A 9,718-nucleotide genomic window follows, 5' to 3' on the forward strand; every position below is an offset into this window, starting at 1 on the left:
GCTGAAGGAAAGCTCCAGCGCGGAGCCCGCACCCACCGGGGAGGTGTAGCCCTGCAGGCTGAGCGCCGGGAGCCGTCGGTCAGTGAGTGCTGAAGGAAAGCTCCAGCGCGGAGCCCGCACCCACCGGGGAGGTGTAGCCCTGCAGGCTGAGCGCCGGGAGCCGTCGGTCAGTGAGTGCTGAAGGAAAGCTCCAGCGCGGAGCCCGCACCCACCGGGGAGGTGTAGCCCTGCAGGCTGAGCGCTGGGAGCCGTCGGTCAGTGAGTGCTGAAGGAGAGCTCCAGCCCGGAGCCCGCACCCACCGGGGAGGTGTAGCCCTGCAGGCTGAGCGCCGGGAGCCGTCGGTCGTTCGGTCGGTCAGAGAGTGAGTGTGTGTGCTGAAGGAGAGCTCCAGCCCGGAGCCCGCACCCACCGGGGTGTGTAGCCCTGCAGGCTGAGCGCCGGGAGCCGTCGGTCAGTGAGTGCTGAAGGAAAGCTCCAGCGCGGAGCCCGCACCCACCGGGGAGGTGTAGCCCTGCAGGCTGAGCGCCGGGAGCCGTCGGTCAGTGAGTGCTGAAGGAAAGCTCCAGCGCGGAGCCCGCACCCACCGGGGAGGTGTAGCCCTGCAGGCTGAGCGCCGGGAGCCGTCGGTCGTTCGGTCGGTCAGAGAGTGAGTGTGTGTGCTGAAGGAGAGCTCCAGCCCGGAGCCCGCACCCACCGGGGTGTGTAGCCCTGCAGGCTGAGCGCCGGGAGCCGTCGGTCAGTGAGTGCTGAAGGAAAGCTCCAGCGCGGAGCCCGCACCCACCGGGGAGGTGTAGCCCTGCAGGCTGAGCGCCGGGAGCCGTCGGTCAGTGAGTGCTGAAGGAAAGCTCCAGCGCGGAGCCCGCACCCACCGGGGAGGTGTAGCCCTGCAGGCTGAGCGCCGGGAGCCGTCGGTCGTTCGGTCGGTCAGAGAGTGAGTGTGTGTGCTGAAGGAGAGCTCCAGCCCGGAGCCCGCACCCACCGGGGTGTGTAGCCCTGCAGGCTGAGCGCTGGGAGCCGTCGGTCGTTCGGTCGGTCAGAGAGTGAGTGTGTGTGCTGAAGGAGAGCTCCAGCCCGGAGCCCGCACCCACCGGGGTGTGTAGCCCTGCTGACTGAGCGCTGGGAGCCGGGAGCCTTTCCTGCAGTCAGTCGGTCGGTCAGTGAGTGAGTGAGTGAGTGTGTGTGCTGAAGGGAAGCTCCAGCCCGGCGTCCGTCCCCACCGGGGAGTTGTGCCCGGGCCCGGGCCTCCTGCCGACGGACCGTGTGGCGCATTGTCCCGACTGCTGACTTTCTCCAGCAAAAAGGCGGAGGTGCAGTACCGCCATTTCGCCACACGAGGGACGGAATGGCACCCAACTGCCCCCTGGTGTCGAAAAAGCGCAAGGGCACCCGGGCCGGTCCGCCCCAGGCAGCGGCCGAGATGCAGCACCGGGGGCCCGGCCTGCCTGCCCTGGAGGTCAGCCTGCCAGCCCTGGAGGTCTGCCTTCCAGCCCTGGAGGTCTGCCTGCCTGCCCTGGAGGTCTGCTATCCAGCCCTGGAGGTCTGCCTGCCTGCCTGTTAGCCCTGGTAGCAGCACTGCCTGCCCTGGAGGTCTGCCTGCCTGCCCTGGCAGCAGCACTGCCTGCCCTGGAGGTCTGCTATCCAGCCCTGGAGGTCTGCTATCCAGCCCTGGAGGTCTGCCTGCCTGCCTGTTAGCCCTGGAGGTCTGCTATCCAGCCCTGGTAGCAGCACTGCCTGCCCTGGAGATCTGCTATCCAGCCCTGGAGGTCTGCCTGCCTGCCCTGGCAGCAGCACTGCCTGCCCTGGAGGTCTGCTATCCAGCCCTGGAGGTCTGCTATCCAGCCCTGGAGGTCAGCCTGTTAGCCCTGGAGGTCTGCCTGCCTGCCCTGGAGGTCTGCCTGCCTGCCTGTTAGCCCTGGAGGTCAGCCTGTTAGCCCTGGAGGTCTGCTATCCAGCCCTGGTAGCAGCACTGCCTGCCCTGGAGATCTGCTATCCAGCCCTGGAGGTCTGCCTGCCTGCCCTGGCAGCAGCACTGCCTGCCCTGGAGGTCAGCCTGCCAGCCCTGGAGGTCTGCCTTCCAGCCCTGGAGGTCTGCCTGTTAGCCCTGGAGGTCTGCTATCCAGCCCTGGTAGCAGCACTGCCTGCCCTGGAGGTCTGCCGGCCTGCCCTGGAGGTCTGCCTGCCTGCCCTGGAGGTCTGCCTGCCTGCCTGTTAGCCCTGGAGGTCTGCCTGCCTGCCCTGGAGGTCTGCCTGTTAGCCCTGGAGGTCTGCTATCCAGCCCTGGTAGCAGCACTGCCTGCCCTGGAGGTCAGCTATCCAGCCCTGGAGGTCTGCCTGCCTGCCTGTTAGCCCTGGTAGCAGCACTGCCTGCCCTGGAGGTCTGCCTGCCTGCCCTGGCAGCAGCACTGCCTGCCCTGGAGGTCTGCTATCCAGCCCTGGAGGTCTGCTATCCAGCCCTGGAGGTCTGCCTGCCTGCCCTGGCAGCAGCACTGCCTGCCCTGGAGGTCTGCCTGCCTGCCCTGGAGGTCTGCCTGCCTGCCATCCAGCCCTGGAGGTCTGCTATCCAGCCCTGGTAGCAGCACTGCCTGCCCTGGAGGTCTGCCTGCCTGCCCTGGAGGTCTGCCTGCCTGCCCTGGAGGTCTGCTATCCAGCCCTGGAGGTCTGCCTGCCTGCCTGTTAGCCCTGGAGGTCTGCCTGCCTGCCTGCCTGCCTGCCTGCCTGCCTGCCCTGGAGGTCTGCCTGCCTGCCTGTTAGCCCTGGAGGTCAGCCTGTTAGCCCTGGAGGTCTGCTATCCAGCCCTGGAGGTCTGCCTGCCTGCCCTGGAGGTCTGCTATCCAGCCCTGGAGGTCTGCCTGCCTGCCCTGGAGGTCTGCCTGCCTGCCCTGGAGGTCTGCCTGTTAGCCCTGGAGGTCTGCCTGCCTGCCCTGGAGGTCTGCCTGCCTGCCTGTTAGCCCTGGAGGTCTGCCTGCCTGCCCTGGAGGTCTGCCTGCCTGCCCTGGAGGTCTGCCTGCCTGCCCTGGAGCTCTGCCTGCCTGCCCTGGAGCTCTGCCTGCCTGCCCTGGAGGTCTGCCTGTTAGCCCTGGAGGTCAGCCTGTTAGCCCTGGAGGTCTGCTATCCAGCCCTGGTAGCAGCACTGCCTGCCCTGGAGGTCTGCTATCCAGCCCTGGAGGTCTGCCTGCCTGCCTGTTAGCCCTGGTAGCAGCACTGCCTGCCCTGGAGGTCTGCCTGCCTGCCCTGGCAGCAGCACTGCCTGCCCTGGAGGTCTGCTATCCAGCCCTGGAGGTCTGCCTGCCTGCCTGTTAGCCCTGGTAGCAGCACTGCCTGCCCTGGAGGTCTGCCTGCCTGCCCTGGCAGCAGCACTGCCTGCCCTGGAGGTCTGCTATCCAGCCCTGGAGGTCTGCCTGTTAGCCCTGGAGGTCTGCTATCCAGCCCTGGTAGCAGCACTGCCTGCCCTGGAGGTCTGCTATCCAGCCCTGGAGGTCTGCCTGCCTGCCCTGGTAGCAGCACTGCCAGCCCTGGAGGTCTGCTATCCAGCCCTGGAGGTCTGCCTGCCTGCCCTGGAGGTCTGCTATCCAGCCCTGGAGGTCTGCTATCCAGCCCTGGTAGCAGCACTGCCTGCCCTGGAGGTCTGCTATCCAGCCCTGGAGGTCTGCCTGCCTGCCTGTTAGCCCTGGAGGTCAGCCTGTTAGCCCTGGAGGTCTGCCTGCCTGCCCTGGAGGTCTGCTATCCAGCCCTGGTAGCAGCACTGCCTGCCCTGGAGGTCTGCTATCCAGCCCTGGAGGTCTGCCTGCCTGCCTGTTAGCCCTGGAGGTCAGCCTGTTAGCCCTGGAGGTCTGCCTGCCTGCCCTGGAGGTCTGCTATCCAGCCCTGGTAGCAGCACTGCCTGCCCTGGAGGTCTGCCTGCCTGCCCTGGAGGTCTGCCTGTTAGCCCTGGAGGTCTGCTATCCAGCCCTGGAGGTCTGCCTGCCTGCCCTGGAGGTCTGCCTGCCTGCCCTGGAGGTCTGCTATCCAGCCCTGGAGGTCTGCCTGCCTGCCTGTTAGCCCTGGAGGTCTGCCTGCCTGCCCTGGAGGTCTGCCTGCCTGCCTTCCAGCCCTGCCTGCCTGCCTGCCTGCCCTGGAGGTCAGCCTTCCAGCCCTGGCAGCACGGCCTACCAGCCTGCCAGCCTGCCCTCCCCAGCCACACAGCCCTGCCTGCCTGCCCTGGAGGTCAGCCTTCCAGCCCTGGAGGTCTGCCTGCCTGCCTTCCAGCCCTGCCTGCCTGCCTGCCTGCCCTGGAGGTCAGCCTTCCAGCCCTGGCAGCACGGCCTACCAGCCTGCCAGCCTGCCCTCCCCAGCCACACAGCCCTGCCTGCCTGCCCTGGAGGTCAGCCTTCCAGCCCTGGAGGTCTGCCTGCCTGCCTTCCAGCCCTGCCTGCCTGCCTGCCTGCCCTGGAGGTCAGCCTGCCTGCCTGCTGCTGCTAGGCCGCTGCCCCGAGCCGCCGACCCCATCGACAGGAACACGAGAGAGTTTACAAGCGAGAGGAGGCCACATATTCGACACCTCTCGTGCTCGTTTTAGGGTCCTCTCCAGTCTGTTTGGACGTGTGTTATTCTGAATCTGCTGCTTTAACTCAAGGGATTCTGTCGTGATTGATGCCTTGTACTTCGCTGTATGTTTGCACTGGTGTTGTAAGTCGCCCTCTGTAAGATCATCATTTATTATCTGCCAAGAAATAAAGATCATCATAATGTTCCCCAACTTTCAGCTTCTGGGGAGTTTGTTCCAGAGTGTGACGACTCTCTCTCTATCACCATCTCTCTCTCTATCTCCATCTCTCTATCACCATCTCTCTCTCTCTATCTCTATCTCTCTATCACCATCTCTCTCTCTATCTCCATCTCTCTCTATCTCCATCTCTCTCTATCTCCATCTCTCTATCTCCACCTCTCTCTCCCTCTCCACCTCTCTCTCTCTATCTCTCCCTCTCTCTATCTCTCCCTCTCTCTATCTCTCCCTCTCTCTCACTGTGTGTGTGTGTGTGTGTGTGTACAGCAGTGTCCCTAGACGAGAGAGAGATCCCTAGACGGGGAAATTACTTTCAAACTGCAGTACCGAAATGTGTCCGTTAGATGGCAGCATGCACCAAGGAATGAAGGAAAGTGCAAAACAAAATGAAAAGGCACATCGCCTGGGCCAAAAATAATCGTAACAAATCAACGGGGGCATTTCTCGGAAAACTAACACCGGGGCAGTGCTCAGGGGGGTCCCACCTCGTGGCCACCCGGTTTGGGGGGCCATCGGGGCCGGCTGAAGAATCGCCCATACTCTGCCATAGGCAGCCCACGGTCCATCCGATCAGAGCAATGCCGGGCGGCCGGCAACCTATGGATCATAACACATCAACGGAGGCATGATAAGAGCATCTTTTATTATCTGCCAAGAAATATAGACCATCACAATGTTCCCCAACTTTCAGCTTCTACCACATCGCTGGGGAGTTTATTCCACTGTGTGACTACTCTCTCTCTCTCTGTGTGTGTGTGTGTGTGTGTGTGTGTGTGTGTGTGTGTGTGTGTGTGTGTGTGTGTGTGTGCAGCAGTGTCTCCGGTTTTCCTTTTGGAATGCCTTGAAGCCGGGGGGGCTTTGCACTCATGAGAACATAGGGTGTCCTTGCCCTCCTTTCGCAGCCCAGGGCATTGAGAGATCCCTAGACGGGGAAATTACTTTCAAACTGCAGTACCGAAATGTGTCCGTTAGATGGTAGCATGCACCAAGGAATGAAGGAAAGTGCAAAACAAAATGAAAAGGCACATCGCCTGGGCGAAAAATAATCATAACAAATCAACGGGGGCATTTCTCGGAAAACTAACACCGGGGCAGTGCTCAGGGGGGTCCCACCTCGTGGCCACCCGGTTTGGGGGGCGATCGGGGCCGGTTCCGAAAATCGCTAAATCTCCCATAGCCAGCCCACGCTCCATCCGATAGAGCAATGCCGGGCGGCCGGCCGGCAACTACGGATCATAACAAATCAACGGGGGCATTTCTCGGAAAACTAACACCGGGGCAGTGCTCAGGGGGGTCCCACCTCGTGGCCACCCGGTTTGGGGGGCGATCGGGGCCGGTTCCGAAAATCGCTAAATCTCCCATAGCCAGCCCACGCTCCATCCGATAGAGCAATGCCGGGCGGCCGGCCGGCAACTACGGATCATAACAAATCAACGGGGGCATTTCTCGGAAAACTAACACCGGGGCAGTGCTCAGGGGGGTCCCACCTCGTGGCCACCCGGTTTGGGGGGCGATCGGGGCCGGTTCCGAAAATCGCTAAATCTCCCATAGCCAGCCCACGCTCCATCCGATAGAGCAATGCCGGGCGGCCGGCCGGCAACTACGGATCATAACAAATCAACGGGGGCATTTCTCGGAAAACTAACACCGGGGCAGTGCTCAGGGGGGTCCCACCTCGTGGCCACCCGGTTTGGGGGGCGATCGGGGCCGGTTCCGAAAATCGCTAAATCTCCCATAGCCAGCACACGCTCCATCCGATAGAGCAATGCCGGGCGGCCGGCCGGCAACTACGGATCATAACAAATCAACGGGGGCATTTCTCGGAAAACTAACACCGGGGCAGTGCTCAGGGGGGTCCCACCTCGTGGCCACCCGGTTTGGGGGGCGATCGGGGCCGGTTCCGAAAATCGCTAAATCTCCCATAGCCAGCCCACGCTCCATCCGATAGAGCAATGCCGGGCGGCCGGCCGGCAACTACGGATCATAACAAATCAACGGGGGCATTTCTCGGAAAACTAACACCGGGGCAGTGCTCAGGGGGGTCCCACCTCGTGGCCACCCGGGTCTGGGACCGATGGGAGCACTTTAAAATTTTCGAGTCAGGGGACCAGACGGCCGAGTGAAAAACTTTGAAAAATATTCTATCTCCTCACTCCCATTGACTTTACATTAGGGCGACCAGGCGGCCGGCGGAAAAAAAATCATAACAAATCAACGGGGGCATTTCTCGGAAAACTAACACCGGGGCAGTGCTCAGGGGGCTCCCAGCTATCAGCCACCCTATCCCGGGACCGATGGGAGCACTTTAAAATTTTCGAGTCAGGGGACCAGACGGCCGAGTGAAAAACTTTGAAAAATATTCTATCTCCTCACTCCCATTGACTTTACATTAGGGCGACCAGGCGGCCGGCGGAAAAAAAATCATAACAAATCAACGGGGGCATTTCTCCGAAAACTAACACCGGGGCAGTGCTCAGGGGGCTCCCAGCTATCAGCCACCCTATCCCGGGACCGATGGGAGCACTTTAAAATTTTCGAGTCAGGGGACCAGACGGCCGAGTGAAAAACTTTGAAAAATATTCTATCTCCTCACTCCCATTGACTTTACATTAGGGCGACCAGGCGGCCGGCGGAAAAAAAATCATAACAAATCAACGGGGGCATTTCTCCGAAAACTAACACCGGGGCAGTGCTCAGGGGGCTCCCAGCTATCAGCCACCCTATCCCGGGACCGATGGGAGCACTTTAAAATTTTCGAGTCAGGGGACCAGACGGCCGAGTGAAAAACTTTGAAAAATATTCTATCTCCTCACTCCCATTGACTTTACATTAGGGCGACCAGGCGGCCGGCGGAAAAAAAATCATAACAAATCAACGGGGGCATTTCTCCGAAAACTAACACCGGGGCAGTGCTCAGGGGGCTCCCAGCTATCAGCCACCCTATCCCGGGACCGATGGGAGCACTTTAAAATTTTCGAGTCAGGGGACCAGACGGCCGAGTGAAAAACTTTGAAAAATATTCTATCTCCTCACTCCCATTGACTTTACATTAGGGCGACCAGGCGGCCGGCGGAAAAAAAATCATAACAAATCAACGGGGGCATTTCTCCGAAAACTAACACCGGGGCAGTGCTCAGGGGGCTCCCAGCTATCAGCCACCCTATCCCGGGACCGATGGGAGCACTTTAAAATTTTCGAGTCAGGGGACCAGACGGCCGAGTGAAAAACTTTGAAAAATATTCTATCTCCTCACTCCCATTGACTTTACATTAGGGCGACCAGGCGGCCGGCGGAAAAAAAATCATAACAAATCAACGGGGGCATTTCTCCGAAAACTAACACCGGGGCAGTGCTCAGGGGGCTCCCAGCTATCAGCCACCCTATCCCGGGACCGATGGGAGCACTTTAAAATTTTCGAGTCAGGGGACCAGACGGCCGAGTGAAAAACTTTGAAAAATATTCTATCTCCTCACTCCCATTGACTTTACATTAGGGCGACCAGGCGGCCGGCGGAAAAAAAATCATAACAAATCAACGGGGGCATTTCTCCGAAAACTAACACCGGGGCAGTGCTCAGGGGGCTCCCAGCTATCAGCCACCCTATCCCGGGACCGATGGGAGCACTTTAAAATTTTCGAGTCAGGGGACCAGACGGCCGAGTGAAAAACTTTGAAAAATATTCTATCTCCTCACTCCCATTGACTTTACATTAGGGCGACCAGGCGGCCGGCGGAAAAAAAATCATAACAAATCAACGGGGGCATTTCTCCGAAAACTAACACCGGGGCAGTGCTCAGGGGGCTCCCAGCTATCAGCCACCCTATCCCGGGACCGATGGGAGCACTTTAAAATTTTCGAGTCAGGGGACCAGACGGCCGAGTGAAAAACTTTGAAAAATATTCTATCTCCTCACTCCCATTGACTTTACATTAGGGCGACCAGGCGGCCGGCGGAAAAAAAATCATAACAAATCAACGGGGGCATTTCTCCGAAAACTAACACCGGGGCTGTGCTCAGGGGGCTCCCAGCTATCAGCCCCCCGGGTCTGGGGGCATTGTTTTTCTTTTTAATCATTTTGAGCATTTCCCCCAGTTTAGAGATGTGTGCCCCTAGACAACCCATTGAGAATAACTATGAAATGTTCTGAAGTTTTGATTTTCAAATGTCGGTGAAAATTGAAAAACGTCATATATTCTTCAAAGGAAGCATGGGGCGATGGTAGGGAGAGTCCCCGCAGCGTGCCTCGGCGGCGATGGGAGCGTTTTCGATGTCCCCGTCCCCCCCCCATAGGGATAGAAGGGGAGTTAGGTGACCAGGCGTCCCGGGTCCCAAAAATCGAAAAATTAATATAGAATGCTTTTTAATCCAGAAATAAAGTAGGGGGCAGTCCTGGTGAGAGTCCCAGCCACAGCCCCAGTGTGTTTTGGAGCCGTTTGGGGCCGGGTGAAAAACTTTGAAAAATGTTCTATCTCCTCACTCCCATTGACTTTGCATTAGGGCGACCAGGCGGCCGGCGGGAAAACAATCATAACAAATCAACGGAGGCATTTCTCCGAAAACTAACACCGGGGCAGTGCTCAGGGGGCTCCCAGCTATCAGCCACCCTATCCCGGGACCGATGGGAGCACTTTAAAATTTTCGAGTTAGGGGACCAGGCGGCCGAGTGAAAAACTTTGAAAAATTTTCTATCTCCTCACTCCCATTGACTTTGCATTAGGGCGACCAGGCGGCCGGCGGAAAAAAAATCATAACAAATCAACGGGGGCATTTCTCCGAAAACTAACACCGGGGCAGTGCTCAGGGGGCTCCCAGCTATCAGCCACCCTATCCCGGGACCGATGGGAGCACTTTAAAATTTTCGAGTTAGGGGACCAGGCGGCCGAGTGAAAAACTTAGAAAAATTTTCTATCTCCCCTAGGTGACCAGGCAGCCGGAGCTGATTTTTCTGACCCCTA

Source organism: Amia ocellicauda, unplaced genomic scaffold (assembly GCF_036373705.1).
Source record: "Amia ocellicauda isolate fAmiCal2 unplaced genomic scaffold, fAmiCal2.hap1 HAP1_SCAFFOLD_375, whole genome shotgun sequence".
Lineage (NCBI taxonomy): Eukaryota > Metazoa > Chordata > Actinopteri > Amiiformes > Amiidae > Amia > Amia ocellicauda.